The sequence below is a fragment of the Pinus tabuliformis genome, chromosome 1_2 (assembly GCF_031772625.1).
Source record: "Pinus tabuliformis cultivar Carrire ecotype Pingquan chromosome 1_2, CPIR1, whole genome shotgun sequence".
NCBI lineage: Eukaryota > Viridiplantae > Streptophyta > Pinopsida > Pinales > Pinaceae > Pinus > Pinus tabuliformis.
In genome coordinates, this window is record NC_142298.1 from 181103988 (window position 1) to 181130561 (window position 26574).

Genomic DNA, 26574 nt, shown 5'->3' on the forward strand with positions numbered 1-26574 from the left:
GTATTTCCTAGATTAAATCTCAAGTTTGTTTCGAGATATTTTGTAATAATTTATGTATAAATACTTCATAATTTGAAGTATGTAGGGTGGATTCTTAGACATTTCTACAGACATTTTTTATCAAAAGACTGTAAGCTATTGTATCGCTGATTGGACCAGCAAGTTGGATTAATGAATAAAGACAAGACATTTCACAGTTCATGTGTAGAGCGAATTGCAGACAAGTATTTTCTCTTATTGTTGTTATCTTTATTTAAAGTTTTTCCACAATATTTAATGTATTTCAAATCTGAATGCAATAATATGGAATGATATCTCAGAATTTTCTTTATTACACTCTGTTTTAACTATTATGCATTTAAATGTTTTATGCTATTTATCTAAGTTAATGAATTCTTGATTGCTCCTTAGTTTAGGTTGTCTCTCTGTAATCTATAGCAAAGGATTCTTAAGTTCCCTTTGCTCCAATTACCCTCTGTTCCTCGTTTTAATCCCGGTATGAAAATTCTTAATTTCTCTCTCACCTTGGTTAAGACCATTTCACCCATCTGGCCCAAAGACCTGCACTTTACTCTGCTAGCTTGCCCTTTGAACACTGGCTTTAGTGAGTTAATTCTAGTTTTGCTGCCCTTATTTGACTCCATAGCCCAATGGTCCAAAGACATCATTCTATCCATCTATTTTAAGGATTCCACCATCCAAACTTCAATACAAATCAAAAACCCCCTAAACCTTCAGAAATAGCCTAAAATCCCAGCAAACAAAGCTAAATCATATAGAGGGAGCCCTCTCTGAGCCATAGGTTGGCTAGAGCATATGCTTAAAAGTTGTTTTGTGGTTACCTCGATCCTTTCCTTCTTTTGGAAACTTATAGGGAAAAGTTCTAAGTGATAACAACTTCCTCAAAGGGAACAAAAGTGCATGTTTTGAAGATTGTTTCTGATAAAAAATTTGGACCCCTCTCTAAATGCATGAGAGGGGTTTAAATACTAAACTATAAAACTAAAAGTAGATTATTACAAAAATAATTGAGGAGGCTTAAACGAACTTCCTCAAATTATGAAAAATAAACCAAAATAGAAATGAGCATGGTGAATAACTGTTCTGCATTTGATCCTTTAGACCACAAATGTCCATCATAGGCTTGAGTTGTGTCAGTTGGCCGATTTCAGCTTTCAACTGCCTAGTGAACACGACGTCGGTCAGTGCTGGTACCATTTTCTCCATAGAAGTGGTTAGGCGTCGCAGGGTCATCCACTGGCTGTGAGGTTTCACTAAATGTTGCCAATATGCTTCCCAGTTTAACCTGGTCATTTGCCTAATTATTTCTGCTCCTTTTTCTGTTTCCTGTCTCCACTGTAGTTCAAGCTGTTTTATATTAGGAATAAAACTTGGAATGGATTCTGCCACAAGGTTGGCGCTACTTAAATTTTCATTAATATTTTCGATAACACTATTTGTTGATACTGCCACATCTGCTGTTGCCTTTTCTGCCTCTCTAAGCAGAGAATCCCAGTTTGAAAATAAGATTTATTTGTGTGACTCCTCCAGTTTAGGCAAGTCGGCTTTTCTCCCATCTTCTGAATTCTTCTAGGTGATGAATTCGGATAATTTTTTCAAAATTTCATCATATTCAAGTCTCATTTCCATGACTTGACTTGTCAATTTGTCGCTTGTTTCACAATAAGAATTCCATTGCGAAATATTTTGGCATAATTGTTCTTTTTGGTGCATCAAATAGGAGTTAAGGCCGAGTGCATCAGTAAAAAACTGATCAATTTTTGAATCATCTTTATGTAGATCAGTTATTTCTTGTATTTGTGCTTCCTTCTCTGCTAAGCTGGTTTGATGTTTTATTTGCATTTGTTCGAACTTTTGTTGAAGCTTAGCTAACTGTGTCTCTACTTGGTGGTCAGATTTTGCTTGTTGTAATTGTTGCTCAAGCAACAGAATTTTATCTTCTTTTTCTTTAAGCAACATTTTCACCTCTGTTGCTTTGTTGATAGTCACTGTAGCATAGGCACCTGCAAACTGTGACAGTCTAGTAAGGTTGGAGGATGGGTCGATGGGTGAGTCTTTCCAGACAACATCCATTGGTTCATTATCAGGGGTAGTAACAACAGTAGAATCCAACTTCCTTTTCTTCCTTTGTCTTTTAACATCTTCTTTGTGTTGTGGGCTATAAAACACATCTAGAGGGGGAATCTCCTCAATTCTCAAAACTATTTTAGAGGAGGAAGTAACAGGGATGTGCTCTACCGCTTGAGTATTTATAGTCTCCTCTACTGTAATTTCTTGAGTTGTTTTCTGTTGTGGAGTTTGTAACTTTGTTGTTTGTTCCTTTGTTTAGAGCCTTTTATTAAATTTGTCCCATTCTTCCTCCAAATCAATCACCAGGGGTTTTGTTAGCTGTATGGAGGTGGAATGGATTTCAACCTATTTGCTAGCTGAAGTTTGCTCAACTATTTTTTTTGTAGTTTGGGTTGTATCTTTTCCCGACTCCCTGCTTCTGCTTTTCCCATTTTGTGATGACTTCTCTGAATCCGTGGTAGATTTCTCTTGGGATTCTGCTCCAGAATCAGTGTTAGAATTTTCTTTGGAATATCCTTCTAGACTTACACTGGGAGTAGGCTCCCTTATTGATTCAATCAATAATTGGTCCAATGGGACCTTTGTTAGCCTCCTTTCTCTGTACTCATAAAAGGTTTCAAGATCTTCACGGTCAAAAAGTAATTGTGCCATATGATTCATCTCTGTGAAGGTGTTCTTCTACAAAAATATGTCATCAAATGCATCTTCCTCATTACTGAATACTTTTATTTTTACCATGGTGGTAAAGTCTTTGATAGTGCCGAATGGGTCATATTGCTTTCCTGGGAATTTGGGTAACTGTAGAGATAATATGATCTCTGATTCCTTGAATGCAAGCCCCAGGTCATGTAATGAAAATGCTCCACACTGTAAAGGGAATGTAGGCCAAATGGCCATTTTCACTTCCTTTAATGTTTTTCTCATCCCTCCCTCACTAGCTATTTGATAGGCTATCTCTATAGCCATCAGTTTTTCTGGAACATAGTATGGGAGGACATGGGGGGAGGTAATGTTGCCAAATACCTTGATATATGTAAATGTTTCCTCCCCAAACCATCTGGCCACTGGGAGGATATCTACCTCGGCTTCTTTGGAAAACCTGGGGGAATCTCGGTTATAAAGCCATTTGTGGATAAGGAGCATAACTCCATGACAAATTTTGTAAAAATGTGATTGAAACTAAGATTCCCACTTGTCTTTATGGCATATGTGAATGGGAAGTGGATTTTGGACAGTCCACTTCCATCCCATGACAGGAAATTTCGAACCAAAACAAATTGCATCCATTACATAGGCGCTCATAAAAAATGGAGGGTAAAACCTCGAAGCAACACTTCTTTTCCTTCTATATTCCATTATTGTTCTTGCTAAATTATCAGACAAAACTTGTGCCCAATTCATTATAGTTGCATTTACAGCTGCATCTATTAATGGCAGCCACTCTAGGGAAAATTTAGTGCTATCGGGTTTGCCAAATAGTTTACATAGCATGGCCACTACAAAACTATGAGGGGGACAAATAGACGTAGCAGATTACATATTGTTCTTGCCTTTTTTTATTATTCCCTCATTATTTGACTAGGTCTGGGTGTAGTTTACTAGGTCATCATTCTCTTTGGAAAACTTCTTGACGAATTGCTTGTTGGAGATGACTTGTGGCTCTGGTAGGTGGTACATGAGCCACAGGTAGTCTGGCATAAAAGATCCCATAACCTCTTGGCTTCTGGTCTTTAATTCTCTGTCTGAGATGTTGAATTTATCAATAACCCATTTAACCATGTCTATATAAGGGAGTATCTTCGGACACACAACTATGCGATGCACAAACGAGCATGTTGTCTCAACATGGAGGTGTCTGAGGAATCACGTCTGTCAACTGTAACCTTCGTTTCCACAATCCTTGGTTGTTCTTCTTCCAGTATATTATACATGGCTTTCCATGTAGAGGTTCCTCCCTCTCTGTTGCATGTAGTATCCGTAAATAGAGGAGTCATTTCTAACTTCTCAGAGACGACTGCCTTGCCTTTCTTCACCATTGCTCCCAACGATTTTCTCTGTGGATTTTCCCTAAAAGTGAATAACAACAACTATTAGAGACACAAAGATGACAATGAATGTAAAATGGAATAATGCAGATAACTTGTAAAGGTGATGTTGGGCATGGAATCCCCCCCCAAGGCATGTTTTTGGGCTCAAAGCCCAAGTTTTGACCCAATATTGTTGTAAAGACTCCGCGAATTGCGGGCGTAGAGCGCGAAATGTATGAAAGATTCACAGGGTTGTCTGCCCTAGTTTTGTAATGTAATGAAAGCTAGATAGACCTACCCATGGTGCGTGGACCATGGGATTGTATAAATAGAGTGAGGCTCTAAGTGTAAAGGGACAGAGAAGAATAGAACAAGTCTAAGGGATTGAGTTGCAAGGGTAAAGTGTGTCTTTGGGTTGTACAGTAGGAGAAGGCTCTGCAATTAAGTGCGCAAACCCCTACAGCTGAGTGCGAAGGGTGGAGTCGAGTATGTAACCGAAGAAGAGACTAATAAAAAGAATTTTGTTATCAATTTGTGTATTTGTTCTTGGGTTAATGCATGTTTGATATAAATTGCAAGTACACTATTTATTTACTACGCGCACCTGTATGAATGATTTATGTTGTTAAGTATAACTTAAAAGCACGCAAGTAGGCTAAAATAATTAACTAACATTGGAATACTAGTAAGGACTTGGTTAATAACAACATTCGGCCCCTGAGTAGGGTTACGCGAAGGAAGAATCTCAGGCTGTGAGGTACGAGAATGTGCGCATAGCGACATGTGCACATGGTTGAACCACGGACCACTTGAACTCATCAGACATCTCCAAGGTGTGGAAACTTGGTTCTAGCACCCTACCATACTACTTCGGGTGAGACCTTAGTCCACGCTGTGTAGACTATTGCCGAAAGGGCTAGCAGTACCTGGATTTGTTTGACTAACTGAACTCTAAACCTGGGTCAGGCCCCAATAAGCCAACAAATGGTTCCATTTTCAGGACTGGGATCTGCATAAGAGATGTCTAATGTCATGTCATTGGAATCCGACAAAGAAAGAAATTGAAGAGTGGTTGGACAGAAAGATTCACGAGTTCGCGGCGCAAGAAAAAAGAATCCACGTTATCCAAGGAAGGGTGGTTAGATTGCTACTTATATACAGAAATCCACGAAATTTTCTTTGCATCCTTCCCCTCTGAGCTGTACTAGTGGATCACAAAGCTAGCAGACAATCAAGGAAGGTGTAGGCTTGACAAACCTATTGTGTGGACTCCAGAGTTGGTGCACAGACTGGAAGCATCAGAAGATAAGATCACGCATGCTGTGGACCATTGGCTCGATCGAATTATAGGAGGGTTTATCACCGAGTTCGTGGTAGATACTTCAGTCAGCTATAGCGAGGTGGAATGACGCTTCCTCAAAGGACTGCGAGGTAAGTACGTTAAATCTTTGAACACTTAGATTAAAATGCTACTGTGTGAAAAGTGGGTTATGTGAATAAATTGATGTTTGGGGCTCGCGAAGTGGGAGGATCTACAGAAACAAAGGTAGCGAAGAATTAGAGAATAGTCTCTTGATTTCACCTCCATGGGAGAGCGAGAAGGAACTCGCAAAAGTTTCACCAAGAAGTTCAATCAGTTTGATATGGTAGTGAATTTCGCGCATACCACCCCCACCTACACCACCACCAGTTTCACCATCTTCACCCCCATCTTCACCCACACCACCTCCACCACCACCATAGTTCAATATGGCGAGCGCGATAAAATTGTCGGTGTTCAAAGGAGTAGGGAACGAAGATTCAGACCAATCTTGGCTCGTGGTAAAGGCTGTATGGGAAGCACAGGGAGTCATGGACGACAATATAAAAAAAGAAATGCTGGTCAGCGCCTTGCAGGATCACACACTGACATGGTACACTAAGCATTCCAACAGCAATCCAAACATAGGGATTGCGGATATCCAGGCTGTGCTAAACAAGGAATTTTGCAGGCCAAAATCAGAGAGACAGTCGATTTGTGGATTTAAGGAGATCACGATGCTTCCAAGTGAGACCCCCTGGGAGCTAGATCAGAGACTGAAGTGTATGATTCGTGAAGCCAATATGACGTTAACGGATGGGCAATACTACGCTTGGTTTGTAGTGTCGTTAACACCGCATCTAAGGAATGCACTGTTGTAGCAGAAACTATCCACTCAGGTCAAGGCCTTGGAAATTGCAATAAGACTGCATGAGACCCTGATAAAAGATCCTAACTTGGGAGTCCAATAGATCCACGCGTAGTTGAAAAAATCGTGCCTTGAAATGAAGAGTTTGAAACAAGAGAGGACGGCTCGCCCAGAAGTGCGGGAGGAGGTGTGATGCAGAAAGTGCAAAGGCCAGGGACATGACAAGGACCATTGTCCAATATTTGCAAACTACCTGGCGGCAGGAGGAATAATGCCATTGAGACCAGAGGCACAAGAAGGGCCAAGCACAGCGCGTGAATTATGGTGCATGATTTGTCAGATAGGAGAAAATCATGCTACATATAACTTCCATCTATTGCAGAAGTATATGCATAGTTCCCAACAATTGTTCTGTAATTTCTACAGGTCCATAGGCCACGATGAGCGCACCTGTAGAAGTTATGAATTGATGATGGATCGAACTCCTACCTATAGAGTTTAGACTGAAACACAAGCCCTCGATCAAAATGCAGGGATGGCACGCATTGGATTTTAGAGGTGCGGACTAGGTCGAGGTGGAATGGGACCCAGAAGAGGTCCGAACAGTTGATCTATTACAATTGCTGAGGGCCATGGCATTATGCCCGCGATTTTACAAATCTTATGAGACCATCATGCTTATATTGTACCCAATTTGATCATGAGATAGAGGACTGTCCCACGCTGATAGCAAGGTTGCGCGATAGAGGAGCGCTCCAACCTCCCCTGACTCAGAGCCTGCAAATGATGAGGCCTGAGCCATGCAAGGAAGACTTGAATGTAAATATCATGCTCCAAAGTGGTATTACAATAGGAGATGACCAAGGCAAGCAGCCCGAAGAGAGTGCATGGGTTTGCAAGGCTCCAACAAAGGAACCAAAATTTGATTTGGAGCGTGCTAAGGAGACATTCATGGAAGCTAAGAAGAGCTTCACGGAGGCCTCCACTTTAGGTAGTAAAGAAAAACTGGAACCGGAAATGGGCCCATCAATGCTCACTACCTTTTAGAGACATGCATGAAGCTGCTGTGTGACAACAAAGATGTAAAGGGACTACAAGAACTCATCAGTAGGTGTGCGGGGACCGCGTTAGGAGAACTCTGCATAGTCCAGAAGCTCGGAAATCACACAATGTGAATAGGAATGGAGATGAGAATCACTGTGTAGATCGGGGAATATGAAATGGATCAAGTGATTTTGGATCTAGGATCAGACGCAAATGTCTTGCCAAAGCAGACATGGGAACGCATGGGTAGGCCCGCGTTGCAATGGTCTCTGATTCAATTGTGAATGGTGAACCAGCAAACGATCCTATCCATGGGAAGACTGTAGGGAATTACGGTGGATATCGAAGGTGTGGGTGTGCTTGCAGATTTTGAAGTGATAGATATTGTTGATGAAAGCAATCCCTATCTCGCGCTACTGGGAATAGATTGGGCCACTAACATGAATGGAGTGATAAATCTAAAGAAGCGCAATATGATTTTCGAGAAAAAGTCACTACATGTAGTGGTACCTTTAGACCCTGCGGAAGGATCGCGCTACACAGAGCCAGTGTGTGACTATGAGAGCGACGAAGATCTAGACTATATCTACAAGATAACCTCTCGGGAGAAAGACTAGGTGAATCTAATAGCAGATGGCAGGATTTCGTGGGAGCGCGAAAGCTCCTGCACCTTAGATTTGGACAAAGAGATAGAACGATTGTAGAACTGGTTACATGAGGTAACCACGCTCAACTGCAACATGATGACAAGTTCATTGCACTACGTGACGAAAGAGGTAAGAGATCTACCTATGTATGATGGATTTACTGAGGTGGATGATTTCCTGAACAAATTTGAAAGCGAAGTACCGGAATAGCAATGTTTCGACGCTCTAAAATGGGCATTGTGCACTACGCCCGCAAGATGGTGGGGTATGCATCAAAGAAGTTTTGAGGACTAGTGCAAATGCAGAAGGATGATGCTCATGTGGTTTGGAAAGCCTCAGATGTGGATGAAAGTCAGGTATGATAAACAAAAAAGCCTGCGTGTCCACCTCTCCATATGGGTACAGGCGTATGGTGTGCAACCTGTACGAACACACATCGTCCTCGCGATAGGAAACACGACCAACAAGCATGAGTGGGCAAGACAATGGTGTGAACGACGAAGTATGATAAGACCAAGCACGCCGAAGATTATCTGCATGGAAGCCTTTGAAAAAGTATGCGAAGTACTGAACGTGGTCCACCATGTTAAATGAACCGACTGGGACCTGCGTGTACCAGTGGTTCAATGGACTTATGGACCATGTGAAAAACCCTGACTGCGCGGGCACATCCCAAGCTGAAGTATGAAGCAGATGCTGTAACCCCTATGGAACATTTGAAGCCTAGACCACGCACAGCAACACTCGTAGATATGATGGTTCACGAAGCCTAGAAAGTAGGGATCACATAGCCACAAGGAACAGGACACATGGGACTTGAGGAAGAAATAAAATAGGGAAACCTTAGACTCCACGAACTTGAAAAAGAAAGGGTACGGTTAAGGAAGAGAAGCGCTTTGATGGACGCAGAAGTCAAGAAGATGGAGGACGAAATAAAGAAAGATTTTATCAGGAAAAGGATCAGAATGGTAAGACAGGAGGCGTGTGATCATGATGACAGGGTTAAGACCTATTGCTCTGAATTGACGAGTCTAACTGCTAAGCATAGTGATAGGGTAGCGTGTTGCAAATGCTAAAGTACACAATGCCGACTGTAACAATACAAGGTGGGGATTTTACAAGAACCATGATGGAGGACAAGATGGAACTCTACATGAGAGGTGCGACCACTTGACTAGCCAATGGAAGGATAGTCTTAGTGCTCCAGGCAGTTGGAAGGAAGCGCAGGACTATAAACTATCCTACCCGGGAGCTGTGCGATATTGGAGATGCGTGCAAAAGAAGAGAGTCACAAGGTCCGCGACCGCGCATGGGGGGCTGCGCTGCCACGCGAGTTGACCAGAACTGACCATTGAAGTCACTATTCATGATGGTATTCTCAACTTGAGGCCAAATGGAGTGGGCAGCAGGCATTTAAGACGTGATTTATGGGCAAGATTTGTGAAAATCTACTGCCATGAAAGCATTAATGAACCAGAATTAGGGGGAACGGTCAAATTCGAATTCAAAATGCAGTATAAAACAAAAAGGGATGCCCAACAATTAACACTTGGTCATTTGTGAATTGAGTGATTGAGCAGAGCCCTGGGCATTGTGAGCTAAGTGTTGATTGAGCCCCTGAATTCACGAGTGATAGATTGCAGCACAAATACAATGACAGTAACTAAGGATGGTCTAGAAATAGAAGAGGTAACCACCGGCGAGGCCACGGAGGCCCTAACTGTGGAGGATGTTCCTGAAGGTGCCAGGGTTGTGGTAGAGATCCCCAAATCACCGTGTACGTGAAGACCCAAGAAGGATAAATAAGCAATGGCTCCGATACGCTTGTCCCCGAGGAACCCGTTGCATAGAAAACTATCAATGGAAGAGAAGGGGAAAGCTGTCATGATAGAAACATATGAGGAAGAAGAAGATTTGTAGGCCCTTATCATCGTAGAGGAAGAAGATGAAGGCATGGAGGTGGGTATTCAACCTACACACTCTGTGACAAGACTCCTTGCATATGTCCCCCTGCGACAAGGAAAGAGCAGAGTGCCCAAAGACTTGGACGAGACCAAGAGTTTGCTCCAGATGTTGCTCCTCCCAGATGGCATTATGTTTGAAGGAACGCACCTAGGCCACCTGCTGACCATGAAATTTGAAGATTGGGACCTCACTGACGGTGAGAAGTTCCCTCACCTTGAGACCTGAAATCTCATGAAGCAGAACACCGCGGGGGTGGTGATGACATTAGAGTCGTGGAAGTGGTTGCGCGGTGTGGAAAAGGCCAGGCTGCTAAACTTACTATGGGTGCCACATTTCTACCGCGCGCCAATAACCATTTTCGTCATCAGGCAACTACTCTGCCTGGTGCATGATGGGTATTTATGGCTAGAGGAGCCCATCCCCATCACGACAGACCTGATTCATCACATCTCTTGGCTCCCATACAAAGGAAAGGACCCTGCGATCATATTGGAAGGAAAGGGCAGTGATTTGGCCATCACAGAGGCCATGAAGATGAAGTACAAGCTGGAAAAGAAGAAGAGAGGCTACACCATGTCTAGCATCAAGGAAAAAGTATTCCATGTAACTACCCAAATCCTCACAGGAAAAGTTATGCGCAAGTGCCACGCTGACAAGGTACTTGCGCCGGTGGTTGCACTAGTCAAGCAGTGCACGAAGGGGGTCCAGTTTAACTAGTCTGAATTCCTCTACACATAATTCTTAGAGAATTTTCGTGAAGCTCAAGAGCAGGGTAAAACCTTCCACTATGCGTGGTTGTTGCTATCCATAGTGCTCGTAGCAAGGGAGTTGCCAGAGGACAGTCAATTCCCCATGATTGATAAAGAATTACTGGAGGCCGCAAAGTACGCTTCGCTCTAGGCCACGAAGGATGCTACCAGGATAGATGATAACAAGGTCTTCTAGGTGCTCATGGATATGAACATCTGAATGTGGATCAACCGGAAGCTGCGCTTGTTGTCCATAGTGTATAATAGTCTACATAGTTTTACAAAATTCAAGGCCGACATGCACAACGTATACATCAGAACGCGAAAGGATCCAGTGAAGCAGTGGACAAAGCTACCCTTTTTAGCCATTGACAACGCCATTTTCACTATATTGGAGGCATGGCTTGTGAAATGGCGTGCCTTAGATCTTGCGGAACTCGAGAGGGCAGCAGGGCAGAAGAAGAAAGACGATGCTAAGCTGCACATCGCACAGTTGGTCGAGAAAAGTCAAAAAGGAAACAACAATAGCTGAGGTGTGGGTAGCGCAGGAAGTGGCACAGAAGGTAGCCGAGCAAGAAAAGGCAGTAGTAGCAACATAGGAAGCATCCACAAAGGTGGACAAGGGCCAAGCAATGCATTCGTAAGGGTAGGCAGTAGAGGAAGCATAAAGAGAAGAAGGAGGCGCGGACCCACAGACCACGCTCACACAGTTGAAGCACCAACACCTGGTAGAGTGAGAAAGATTAAGGAAGAAGGTCAAGGCCTCGAAATTGTCCATTGACCTGATCACCCTAACCGAGGGTGATTTGCATGACATCGGTGAGACAGTGCGCGATGTCACCCATGAGGCTCTTTAGGATTTTATGTAAGAGCACCAGACTGTGTTGGGGCCCTCCGAGTGAAGTTGCAGGAGTTACAGGTGCACCCCCCTTAGGTTGGTACCCTTTCAACCAACCTCGCAGTAGGATCCTCTGCAACAGAGTAGATGTTGCGCACGCGGATGGTGAACACAATAATGTTACCGAAAGGGGCTCTAGTGACATCAAATGAGGGTGATAGGTTTTCGGTTAGCATGATGAGAGGTATCAACATTAATCTGGCTGCCCTTCTGCTCAAGAGATTATATCTATTGCAGGATGGGATAATGGCAAAGCTATGCACTAGGGAGAGCCGCAAAATCCAAGTCCTAAGAGAGCAAAATATAAATATGGAACAACTCAGCTTGCAGCGCGATGAATTGGTGTTGCAAAATCAACAGTTGGTGTAGCTAGTAGACGACGCTTGCCGAAGCGTCCCAGAGCAAGCCATCCCAGTAGATCTATTAGTGCAAGTGTGGATCCACAGGCTAGCAACAAGAGTCCGCGAGGCTAGGGAAGAAATGGCAAAGGTTCAGCTAGAGCTAAAACTTCAGATCGTTGAGATGTGGTTAAAGGCGCAACCATCCACTCCCCCGGAAGTCAAAGAAAAGCACACTAGCGCTATCACAGTGGGATTGGAGGAAATCGGAGGTGCAGTGCAAGACTGGACCAGCAAGTTGGAAGAAGCACTTGAGGTCCTCCCAACTCTGCAGGAGGACCCCAACATCCAGTGGCACTTAGAGACAGAGGTGCGTGAACTCCAACAACAGTACGACAGTGTTCGAGGAACTATGTAGACAGTGGTCCTCACCCAATGGCTTGCGAGGATGCAGCAGGCTATGGCACTGAAGGAGCAGGTGGATGCGGCATGACATAAGGAGGCAGTTCTAAAAGCACATGCCCGACCTTGGATCGATGAGGCCTTCACTATCATGGCAGACATCGAAGGAAAGCTCGCACATATACAGGGGATGCACACAATGATGTAGAGAAGCACCCCATACACAAAGGTCTTAGAACAATGCATGCAACAGATCTAGCAAACAACAGGTCAGTGTGTTGCTGACCTCTACGCAGTTCGAGAACATTTGGAGGGACTTCATGCAAAGATCGTTGCGTTAACAGAGTGACTCAAGGGCGAGTCACTATGTTTGTGTTGGGGGCCTGTTGGGCATGGAATCCCTCCCCAAGGCATGTTTAGGGGCTCAAAGCCCAATTTTTGACCCAATATTGTTGTAAAGACTCTGTGAATTGCGAACACGGAGCGCGAAATGTATGATAGAGTCATAGGGTTGTCCACCCTAGTTTTGTAATGTAATGTTGGCTGGATAGACCTACCCATGGTTCGCGGACCATGGGATTGTATAAATAGAGTGAGGCTCTAAGTGTAAAGGTACAGAGAAGAATAGAACAAGTATAAGGGATTGAGTCGCAAGGGTAAAGTGTGTCTTTGGGTCATAGAGTAGGAGAAGGCTCTGCAGCTGAGTGCACAAAGGCCTAGTAGTCCACAGTTGAGTGCGCAAACCCTTGCAACTGAGTGCACAAGGCAGAGTTGAGTCTGGAACCGAAGAAGAGACTAATAAAGAGAAGTTTATTATCAATTTGTGTATTTGTTCTTGGGTTAATGCATGTTTGATATAAATTGCAAATATATTGTTTATTTACTGCACACCAATATGAATGATTTATGTTGTTAAGTATAACTTAAAAGCACACAAGTAGGCTAAAATAATTAACTAACATTGGAATACTAGTAAGGACTTGGGTAATAACATTGTTTGGCCCCTAAGTAGGGCTGCGCGAAGGTAGCATCTCAGGCTGTGAGGTACGGGAAAATGCACATAGCGATGTCTTTACAACAATATTGGGTAAAAACTTGGGCTTTGAGCCCCAAAACATGCCTTAGGGGGGGGGGGATTCCATGCCCAACAAGTGATAAAAGGAGTTTTATTCGAACACACGTAAGAAGATATCATATCATGTTAAATGGATTTTCACACATAAATGCAATTAACTCTTGCTAAATGCCCACTAATGCTTCGCTATCTCTTAACTTTAATTCTCATAAATGTCTGCATCATAAATCAGGAAGAAATATTCTAGGGTGGCGAGCCTTTAAATTGCGATAATGGAAATTTTGCGATTTGTGAAGCAATATCACAGATCACAATATCGCATTATACCTTTTCGCTTTTCTTACCCTCCCTTGCGTTTTTGCGAGATGCGAGCCACTCATTTATTGTCTCAAAACATAGCTACGTGTTAGGTTTTTTATGTAAAAACCCTTTTTAATAAGCGGCAGACCTAAACATTTGTTCATAATGTATTGAAGGAGTGGGTCCGGGTCTTGATTGCATTTCGCAATATTAGCCGATGATAAGTTTGCGGTGTTCTTTTAGATGTTTGAAATGTTATGTGATAAAGGTTACGATGCCATTGCAATTTCACATTTCGCTTGTTTTGAGATAACCTTTTAAGTCGGGCTCCTCATAAATAGCGATATGCAATGTGAGACTTGGTTTTGAAGAGAAAAGCTTTACGACCTAGTTTATGTCAAAAATATGATAGTTTTGAGGTTTAAAGTGTAGAGTCCTCTTTTAATTGTTTTTTACAAGAATTGGTGGGTTAGCAAAGTTTTTTTATGATGCTCAATCATGTGATATGCGGGAAGGAAAGCATTTAGTAGTACTTTTGAAAGGGGGTTTGTTTGATATCTTGCTTTATTCGAAAAATAAGAGAAATGACTAAATGCTAAGTTTATTTTTGGAGGGAATTTTTTAAAGGGTCTCCTTTTATTAATGTAATATTAACTACTACTATTAATAAATGGGGGGTTGTTGAATAGCACAACAGGTTCATGTACAAAAAATAATCCAAATATGATGGCACTAGAGTTACTTTTTTCCTTGGCTAGTGACAAGTTTCATATCAATATTTAGTTGTTTGGAGGCTCCTCAATGGTGATTAGCTAGATGGAGATATGCTAGCTTCAAAAATATTCTTCAATGATCCCTTTGAGAGGTTAGTTAAAATTTATTACCCCCTCCTTTGTATTTCTTTTCTTCACTCATATTTATAGATAATTAAATGAATATTCTTCCAATTTCTCAAAGGAGGGGTTACAAGTTGAGGTTGGTGTTTGAGCGATTAAAGAATTCAAGGGGTATCATTTTTCCTTTTCTCAAGATATATAATAAGGGTAGTTTCCATTGGTATCCCTTCATGATATATAGTTTCCTACTTTTATCCTAGATTCTTTATAATATGCTCAAGGATTTTAGTTTTGAGGTTCCCTTTTTAGTATAGCATAACAAGTTTTTAGTTGTAACTTCTAATGATCCTCAGTATTGCAACAAGAATGCTGCAATTCCCAAGGCTACCAACTTTAATTATCAACTCGGGGTTTGTACAAACTTAAGAGGTATTGGACTATATGTGCAACATACAATGTGTCATTCCTTTGTTGTCATGATGTAATGGAGTACATGTAATGAAATCAAATCCTAACTAGTTTCCGAAATGGAAATGCTAAAAATGGAAACCTTAAACTATTCCAAGAAGGAAAATACAAGGAAGGAAAAAATATTATAATTTCATAAAGTAAATATCATTAACTAAATATTAATCATTACATTTCAAATATTTTAGATCCATTGACAAAGTTCATTGGATGTGGCAATCAAGAAATTCATTATTGTATTATCCAATTCATAAATTCGTCCATTAACCCAATTCATTGAGATGTTTTGCATGGGTAAAAAGACAAGTCCTAAGTGGTGTTTATTACTCCTCAACCATTTATTCAGAGCCTAGGGGTCATGATTCAACCCTAATGGAAACAAACCAACACTTTTGAGAAAATCTAGGCAAGTATATACATGTTGGAAGAGTGCTACAAGAATATGCTACAAGAAAAAAGGTTTGCTACAAGAAGATATAATTCACCGAATGACCAAGAAAATCAAATCCAAATTGGATGGGATGAATTTTGTTATCGACTAGGATGTCTTAGGTCTCCATTTTAAGTGGAATAACTAAAAAATACCTCTATCAACACATGTTAAAAAATAACATAAAATTACTAGTCTAAAATCTATAAATCCGAGAACTAGTGAGCTAGGTAATCTATCAAATGCCTAACCTAATAAAGTGCGAATGCAATGGGGTAATTTTTTTATTAACTGGAATTTTTTTGTGATCTAATGAAAGTGGAATAAACTCAATTTAAGCTCGTTAGCATGTTCTAAAAAATAGCAAAAATTTACTATTATTTTCCACAAGGGACTTCCAGAAATTTAGATTTGGGAATAAGAAAACTAATCCAAGTGGCTCAATGATTACTATGACATTACAAAGATGTTAAAAGGATGAAATCATGATTTTTATCATGCAAAATAACTTACTTAAACCATTTAACCCAACCCTACAATAATAAATCATTAATACTAAATGCAGAAATAGAAAAAGACAAGAACAAGAGATGGATGTGAATAAGAAGTGAAAGGAAGAAAAGTAAATAATATAAAAAGGCTTTGAGGCTCCTGGGAGGCCCAAGCCCAAGGAAAATCATAGTACTATGAAGGAGACCTATATATAGAAGCTGAACATGGCACCAATATTCATTATTTCTATCAATACAATTACATCCCTACAAGAAATGAAAATGGAGCTGCAAAAATACTAGTTCTCTCTACAAGAAGACTAATAAAAATCAACCCCTATAGGAAAATTTGACTTGTTACTTATACAAAATGATTAAGAAGCATTCCCCATGAAAGGAGGAAGATTTTCCCTCCAAAATCCCTCAAATGGTGGATCTGGTTCCCAACACTAGGAATCTGCATTAAATGACAAGGAACACATTCCTAGATTTTCTCAATCATTGGAGCTCCAGAATCCGTGCAATAATTTCAGAATATATTGTTGATTTATTATCCAATATTGATCCTCATATAGTAGGGATCAAGTCCCTAAATTATCTCCTCCTCCAAATCTTCATAATTTGCCTAATATTCTCACAATATTATGTAAAAATAAATAATATTAGGCACAAATATGTAATTATCCATAAACATTCCTAATGAACATATTAAATCTAAAAAGCATGATTAAGTGTAGAAGGAGAAGTTTATATAGCCTTCATGTGTCTAAAAAAGGTTAGATGGGCCTTAATTTATGTCTAATTTAGAGGCCCATCATACCCCCTGCTAAAATTGTTGCTTATCCTTTGAGAAACCTATTCATCCTGCTCGCCTTGTTGTTCTTCATGTATGCTAACATGTTTCATGCTTTGTTTTTTGGTCTATTTGATGCTCTTTCTACTTCTATTCTTGCTATTGCATTTTTCTATCTCAGTTTCCCAAGGAAGCCCTATTGTAGGTTGAGGTTGCTTCTTTCCCTGAGGTGGTTCTTCAACTGTAATGAACTACACACAACCTGAATCCTATAGAAACTAAATTTTGTATGCTAAGAGGTGGTGGTTCCACCTTTTATTTCATTTTTTCTTTTTTTTTTCATGAATTCCATTATTTTTTCTCTTTTTTCCAACTTTTCTCTATTTTTTTATTGAATGCAAAATAAAATAAAAGCGCATTGAGTTAATTGGATTGACCCTCATGTACCCCTTCACACTCCTTGTATTCCATCGTGACTAAATGATTACATCCCACTTTCTCAAGTCCTTTTCACTTTGTCTTGTCCTCTCCCCCATGTGTGGGTGTCTTCATGGAAAAGTGAAGTTAATTGCTAGATAAGCCCGAGGTTGCTTTGATACTAATCTTGGCTATAAACTTTTTCTTCATACACTTGCAATGATTTTAAAGCTAAAATAAGTTCGTAAGAAAGGTTTAAAGGACTTCATACCTGAGCCTTACCCTTGATGTGTTTTTGCAGTTGATATGAATGTTGAAGTTTCCTTTGGTGGTCCTGAAGCTATTACTAATGATATTGCAGTTGCATGTGATAATGTGCTAGAGATCCTATTGCTGATAGCCTTGAATATGGAGAACTCCTAGGTTTTTTTTGTTGTTGTTGTTGCTGCTTCACATCCTTGGCTAAAGTGTTGTTGCTGAGCTTTATAACATGATGATTTCAAAGGTGTTGACTTTGTTTGTTGATGCATAGGTCTTCGTAACATGATGTTTTTTTTACTGATGTAATCTTTTTTATGTGCATGCCTCTTTCTGCCGTTCAATCTTCCATTGTTGGATTTAATGGATGCCAACCCACATTCTAAACCTCTGTCTTCCAGTGACCGTGAGCAAGTTGTCTTAGTCAAATTTGACCTTCTTGGAGTATTGGGCTTGGCCATGGATGATGTTCACCTTCCCCACACTTTTCAAAACTATCATACACCCTTCCCAAACTTCATATCACCATTCATTTCTTCCAAAACCCCTCAACCAACTTCCTATAGCAGTTCAGGACATCCTGTAGCAGTACATGGAATCTTATAACAAATTTGTAGCAGACTTGTTTTGTCCATATCTCCCAAATGGTATATTGGATTGGCCTGAAATTTTATGAGCATGTTGCCATCATCCTTATGCACCTCCTCACAAACAAATCTTGGCTAATGGATGCATGATTATCGAGAAAAATTAAAAATGGCTATAGGTGATGGGGGTCGATTTCTCGAAACTTGTGCACTAGAATTTGTTGAAATTGCTTGGGAATGTTACCATCATCCATATGCATCTCTCCATGAAGCATATTGGAAAATGGATGCATGAATATCAAGAAAATTTAAAAATGGATGTAGGTGATGGAGGTCCATTTCACAAAAAGTATGCACCGAAATTTGCTGAAATTGCATGTGCACGTTACTACCATTCATATGAATCTCCCTCTGAAACAACTTGGAAAAAGGATGTATGATTTTCAAGATATGCCAAAAATAAAATTCTACTCTATGTATTTTTACTTCCTGTAGGAAAACAAAGCCTTAATGTAGAATTTTAGGACATCAAGGAAAATGACTGGTAAAATCTTGAGAATGATGAGTGGGTGGTGGAAATAGATGAGGGTGATGGATTGGCATGGCCTTGGTCCTTCTATAGCATCTGAGAAAAGTAGGAGAAATTCCAAGTTTGACTTCCTTTGACTAGGCTTTTGATCAACTTTTCTTTCGGTGGCTAACTATTTTGTTGTTGCTTGTGGAGGTTGGAGAGCGCCCGCATTCATGAGAGAGATATACATGGAGCAAATATTTTTTATTGTTTTTTTTTATTTTTTTCCTCTACGCCTACTAGCTGCCTTAATGAGGTTTTCAATTAGTAGGTTTGACTAGGCACCTCAAAGGAGGTTTTCACCTAGGATATTTTCTTTTTCTCCTTTTTACCAACCCATTGACTGCCTCATGGAGGTTTTCAATCAATGAGCCAATATCAGGCACCTCAAAGGAGGCTTTCACCTGAGATTTTATTTTTTCTTTTATTTTCCATTTTTTAATTTTTTCTATCATACTCTACTTGAAAAACAAAATATCTTTCAAGTATAAGAATACTTCCAATGGAGCCATGTGCACATCAAGTTGAAAGATAAACTGATGCGTAGGCTTGCAATATATGCTTTGACATGTACATCAATTTCAGAGACCACATGCTTTGATTGAGATGAGATCAAAAATTATTGAAGAAGAGTGTGTGCCTACAAATTATTGATTGTCTGGAACCATATTTCAATATAGTTTTGATGCCCCTGGTCCACATGTTGATTTGGATCAACTTGGATGTCTTCTTCTTCCATGAAGTTAAGATTTTCTTCTTCTTTTTTTCATTATTCTCTTGAATACATGGAGGATCTGATGGTAAACATGAGGGAACTTTCTCAATATCTGATTTTGATGTCTTGTCTTCATCAAGTGTAGCCCATGATTCTTTGGTCTTCTCATTTGAATCTTCTTTTTCTGAATTTTGTCCTTCATTGATATCAAGAGAATCTATTTTTTGCAATGCTCTTATTGAGCTAATATGAATACCATTGAGATCAAGAGAAGATGTTTGAAGTGTTATGCCTCAACATTGTAAGTTGGTTGAGCTACTTCCTTGTGTGGGTTTGGAAATGGTGGTACATGTAGTTGAGTAGGAATGGATATTTGAGATGGATTTGGTTGTGGTGGAGGTGAATGGTAGGGATAGAATGGATTTGGGTATGAAGGATATTGAGGAAAATATTCAGGATATTGTGGATGAATCCCATAATTTCCTTTCCAACCTTGTTTCCAAGATTTATTTTGGGGTTGAGATGGCCAAGGTGGCCAAGGAAAGGGTGTGTCCCAATTACTCTGAGATGGATGTGCATAAGCTTGAAATTGTTAATTAGGCTCTTGCATGATATCAGGTTGAATAGGCTGCCATGGTCATCTTGGAGCTACATAACATAAATTCATTGGCAATTAAATTGCTCCATTTTCCTCTTGATAAACTTCCTTCAACCTTGGTATTGAGGGGCAATATTTACATCATGTGATTCTGCATGGACAAAAAAAATACCATAATCTTCTTTCTATTCATTTTGTACTCTTCACATTTCTACTTGTTCACTTAGATTGCTAAGAAATTATGTTTTAAAGTTATCAAGCAAATTTCCAAGTTTATTTTGACTTACCGATCTTGATGATGATTGACTTACTCTTTCCCTTCCTCTTGATATGTGTTTGTATGTTTCACAAATTTCTTCAAATGATAATTGGTATACATCACCGCTACTCATTAGATCAAGGAGATCAATCCATTCATCCCTAATTGTTCTAAGTAAGAGGGTTTTAGTGTGTCGGATCCTAAATGATGTAGTTTTTCCATCTTAACATTATACATGAACCTCTCTATTAGATCCTCAAGGCTCTCATCTTCTTTTTTATTCATTCTAAAAAGATCATGATCTTTATATTTTTATAGAAATATATTTTGCATATCATTCCATGAACTTGTTGAATTAGTCCCTAAACTCATGAACCATTTAAGGGATTTATCCTTCAATGTTGCCAGGGAAAATCTCCATTTTTGAGTGTTTAATAAGTAATCCTAAGATCTACAAATAATTTCAAAATCAAATAGAAAGGTTTTCAGATCCTCTGACCTTAGACCATGAAAGTTTGGAAGAAAAGATGGAGGGATGTTCTTCATTTGCACATTAACATCAGTATCTTGAATGGGAAATCCAAGAGGATCTTCTTCATTTTCATCATCTCCACCCATTTATTCTACCTTCTTTGTCACCTCCTCTTCTTCTACTTGCAAAAGTGGATGGTGATGTGGCTCTTACTGCACCACGTGATCAAATGGGGGGGTACTGGGTGTTGGAGAAGTAATTTTTTATTTTTGAATAAGAATGCTAATGCAATGCAATTTTATGTTCTTGAAATGAAAGATACCTAATGAATTTTTTTATTTTTTTTCAAAAATTAAAAAGAAATGAATCAACTAGGGAAGAAAACAATGCATACTTTGACATCTCCTTGACAACAACGCCAAAAAGTGATGAGCCTCAATATTGCAACAAGAATGCTGCAACTCCCAAGGCTACCAACTTTAATTATCAACCTGGGGTTTGTACACACTCAAGAGGTATTGACACTATATTTGCAGAATACAATGTGTCCTCTCTTTACTATCATGATGTAATGGAGTGCATGTAATGAAATCAAATCTTAACTAGTTGCCAAAATGGAAATGCTCAGAATGGAAACCTTAACCTATTGCAAGAAAGAAAATACATGGAAGGAAAAAATATTCTAATTTCATAAAGTAAAGATAATTATCTAAATATCAATCATTACATTTCAAAGAGTTCAGATCCATTGAAAAATTTCTTTGGATGTGGCAATCAAGAAAATCATTATTTTATTATCCAATTCATAAATTTGTCCATTAACCCAATTCGTTGAGATGTTTTGTATGGGTAAAAAGCAGAGTCCTAAGTAGTTTTTATTCCTCCTCAAACATGTATTTAGATCCTAGGGGTCATGATTCAGCCCTAAGGGACAAAACCAACCTTTTTGAGCAAATATGGGCAAGTATATACATGTTAGAAGAGTGCTACATGAATATGCTACAGGAAACAAGTTTGCTTCAGGAAGATATAATTCATCGAATGACCAAGAAAATCAAATCCAAACTAGATGGGAAAAATTTTGTTATTGAATAGGATGTCTTAGGTCTCCACTCCAAGTGGAAACACTAAAAAATACCCTTGTCAACACATAAAAAATAGCAGAAAATTACTAGTATAAAATCTAGAAATTTGAGAACTATTGCCCAAGTTAATCTATCAAATACCTAACCTAATAAATTGTAAATGCAATGGGGTAATTTTTTTTATTAACTGGAATTTTTTCTTGATCGAATTCAAGTGGATTCAACTGAATTGAAGATCGTTAGCATGTTCTAAAAAATAGTAGAAATTTACTACTATTTTCCACAAGGGACTTCTAAAAATTTAGATTTGGGAATAAAAAAAATAATCCAAGTAGCTCAATGATTATTGCTACCTTCCAAAGTTGTTCAAATTATGAAATAATGACTTTTATCATGCAAAAGAACTTACTCCAACCATTTAACCCAATTCTACAACAAGAAATCATCAATACTATATGTAGAAATAGAAAAAAACAAGAACACGAGATGCATGTGAATAAGAATTGAAAGAAAGAAAAGTAAATGATGAAAAAGAGCTTTGAGGCTCCTATGATGTCCAAGCCCAAGGAAACTCAAATTCCTATGAAGTAGACTAAGATTTAGAAGCTGAACATGGCTCTGATCTTCATCATTCCCATCAATACAAGTACATCCCTACAAGAAATGAAAGTGGAGCTGCAAAAATATGAGTTATCTCCACAAGAAAACTAATAAAAATCAACCCCTAGAGGAAAATTTGACTTGGTACTTATACAAAATGATTAGGAAGCATTCCCCATAAAAGGAGGAAGTTTTCCCCTCCAAAATCCCTCAAATGGCAGATTTGGTTCCCAACACTAGGAATCTGCATTAAATGATAGGGAGCACATTCTTAGATTTCTCAATCATTGGAGCTCAAGAATATGTGCAATAATTTCCAAATATGTTGTTGATTTATTATCCAATATTGATCCTCTTGTAGCAGGGAGCAAGTCCCTAAATTATCTCCTCCTCGAAGTCTCCATAATCTATCCAAAATACTCTCACAATATTCGACAAAAATAAATAATATTAGGCACAAATATGCAATTATCAATAAACCTTCCTAATGAATAAATTAAGGCTAAAAAACATTATTAAGTGTAGAAGGATAGGTTTAATATAGCCTTCATGTGCCTAAGAAAGGTCAGATGGGCATTAATTTATGTCTAATTTGGAGGCCCATTAGTTTCCACTTAGTTTGCAATTTTTGGATTGTGTCTGTTTATTCTTGTTGGTTACCAAAAATATTCTATTTTTTTCCATTACCCACCCTCGTTTCACCTAATTTTGGCCTAAAAAATGTAGCCTTTACCTCACATTGGTATGAAACTAGCTCAAAAAGATAGAAAAGATAGATCAACGCCTTAGAATTCAGTCTCTTCGAGGGGGCAACCTCCTTTACATTACACAAATGAATGATTCTTTTATGATTCAAATGACAAAACATCCTTTCTATATATAGGAGTCTAAGGAGTCACAATATAACCCAACCGACCTAACAATAATAATATAAAGGCACAAAAATAACAATAGAGGGATTCTATGGGGCACAGTAATAACAATATGGGGACAATAGGGGCACAACAATATTAATAAGGGATACAACTACAATAGTAATGGGGTAATCACTAGTATTATAGTGACCTAACACGCCCCTCTCCTTCAAAAAAGTGTTGTCCTCAACGCTTGAGTAGTTCTGGATGCTTCTGCATAAAATTATCATCCTCCCATGCGGAATCTTCAGCAGATAAGTTCTTCCACTTTATGAGATACTCCGAAATTGATTGATTTTGTAGCTGTCGAGTTCTTGTTTCTGTGACTGCTTCCGGTTCCAATATAATTTTTCCTTCCTCGTCAAGTTCTAGCAATATTGTTTGAACTGGGAGCTTGTCACCTATAACCTTCTTTAAACATGAAACATGGAAAACTGGGTGCACTCGAGAAGCTACAGGAAGCTCCAATTTGTATGCCATAGTACCAATATTTTGCAACACCTTGTACGGACCATAATACTTTGGTGATAATTTATTATCCTTCTTAGCTTGTTTGAGGGACATTTGTTTATATGGTTGTAGCCGTAGGAATACCCAATCACCTACATCAAAACTTCTTTCACTGCAATGTTGATCTACCTGTTGTTTCATTCTATTCTGCGCCAACACGAGGTTATCCTTTAAGAGTTGGAGGACTTGTTGTTGATGCTCGATGTGATGTTACACTACTTGAACCTTAGAATTTTCTCTTAAATATGATGTGATGGATGGTGGCTGATATCCATAAAGTGCCATAAATGGGGTCTTTTTTGTTGTTGTATGGAAGGAAATGTTATACCACCATTCAGCCAGAGGCAACCATTTGACCCATTGTGTTTGTTTACCAGATACAAAGCAATGAAGATATCCTTCCAAACATTTGTTTACTATCTCAGTTTGCCCATCAGATTGAGGATGATAAGATGAGCAATGAGCTAACTGAGTATCGAGATAAGAAAATAATTTTGTCCAAAAATTTCCAGTGAAAATGGAATCCCTGTCACTTACAATAATCTTTGGGTTTCCATCTAGCTTTTGAATTGTTTCCATAAATGCAGTAGAAACTGTATTGGCTTTAAATGGATGTGATAATGCACAAAAGTGTGCATACTTGGTAAGTCTGTCAACTACCACCATGATGACACTCTTTCCCTCAGACTTGGGTAAACTTGTGATAAAATATACTGAAACCTCCTCCCAACATTGGTTTGGAATGGATAAAGGTTGTAATAGACCCGGGGCTTAATTGTTTCAACTTTATTTTGTTGGCAAACCAAACATTCCGCCACAAACTTTTGAATATCTGATTTAAGGCCATCCCAAAAAAATTCCTCCTTCTTAACCCTGTGGTAAGTTTTTAAAAATCCTAAGTGCCCTCCTAAGGGAGAAGTGTGCAATTCCATAAGAATATTTTGCTTGAGTTGGGAATTCTTACAGAGGTATAAGCGATATTTGTACCATAACGAATCATTTTTCCAGCTAAATGTATCATATGTACTGGAATCTTGTTGTAACTTTCGAATAAGTGCCCACACTTCTTCATCATTCTTCCATTTCTCCCTCGCTTCGTTTATCCAATTTGGTTGGATAATAGAAATGGCGCACAACAATGCTTCCACATCCTCATCCTTTCTTGAGAGTGCATCTGCCACCACATTTTGCTTCCCTTTTTTGTAGATGATTTCAAAGTCATAACCCAACATCTTTGTGACCCACTTTTGTTGCTCTTTAGAGGATAATCTTTGTTCTAAAAAGTATTTAAGGCTATCATGATCCATTTTTACCTTGAAGTGTCTTCCCATTAGGTAGGGTCGCCATTTCTTAAGTGCATGTAGTATTGCCAACATTTCATTCTCATAAATAGCTTTGTGTAAAAACTTTCCCTTGATTGGACGACTTTCAAAAGCAATGGGTCTTTCATCTTGCATTAAAATTGCACCAATTCCATTTCCTGAAGCATCACATTCCACAATAAAGGTTTTTGTGAATTCCAATGTAGCTAAGACTGGTGCTTGGCACATTGTCTCTTTAAGATGTTCAAAGGCCTTTGTTACTTCTGGAGTCCATGAAAATGCATCTTTCTTCAATAATGTTGTTAGAGGTGCTGCTATTCTCCCATAATTATTAACAAACTTGTGACCGGAGAAATCCTCGCAGATGCTTTATGGATGTGGGGATTTTCCATTCCTTAATGGCTTTAATTTTGCTAGGGTCTACCTTAACTCCTTCATGAGATACAATATGACCCAGATATTCCACCTCTTGTACCCCAAAGAAACATTTGGATCTTTTTGCATATAATTGTTTCTCCTCCAATAGTTGTAGCACCCTGTCAACATGTTCAACATGATCCTTCCAAGACTTGCTGTAGATTAGTATATCATCAAAAAAAACTAAAACAAATTTTCTAAGGAAGGGTTTGAAAATGGAATTCATCAAACCTTGAAATGTAGAGGGTGCATTAGTAAGGCCAAAAGGCATGACCAAAAATTCATAATGACCCTCATGAGTTCTAAATGCTTTTTTCGGAATGTCTTCAGTATTCATTCTAATTTGATGATATCCTGAACGAAGATCCAACTTGGTGAAGTAAATTGATCCATGCAATTCATCTAGTAATTCATCAATGACAGGAATGGGAAACTTATCTTTAATAGTGAGCTTGTTGAGCTTCCTATAATCTGGACACATGCACCATGATCCATCCTTCTTGTGCACCAATACTACTGGAGCAGAGAAAGAACTTTGACTAGTTTGAATTATACCAGCCTCTAGCATTTCTGCAACCATATGTTCAATTTCACTCTTTTGGGCATAGGGATATCTGTACGGCCTGATGTTTGGAGCAACACTTCCTGGAATTAAATGAATAGCATGATCCTGATCACGAATAGGTGGGAGACCTTTGGGAGTCTCAAATACCTTGGAATGATTGTCCAAGACTTTTTGGAGATTTAGAGAAATAGATGATTCCGATGTGGAAACATCTAGCAAGCATAATTGTGAAATTACACCTCTTTGTTCCTTTTTTAGAAGCTTTGTCATACTGTTAGAGCTAATTATCTTTCTCGGTTTCCTTGCAATACCCCTTAATTCAACTTCCTTTCCTTCTGCATAAAATTTCATGAAAAGTTCTTGAAAATTAAAAGCTATTGTACCCAAGGATTGTAGCCATTGGACTCCTAGTACAACATCAGCGCCTCGCATTGGAATGGAAAGCATTGGGTTAGTAAATACATACTCCCATGGATAGCTTGATATTATGGCACTTTCTAGAGAAATTTATTGTTCCTCCGTTTACAACCATCACTTGACACTCTGGTGCTGGATATAGGAA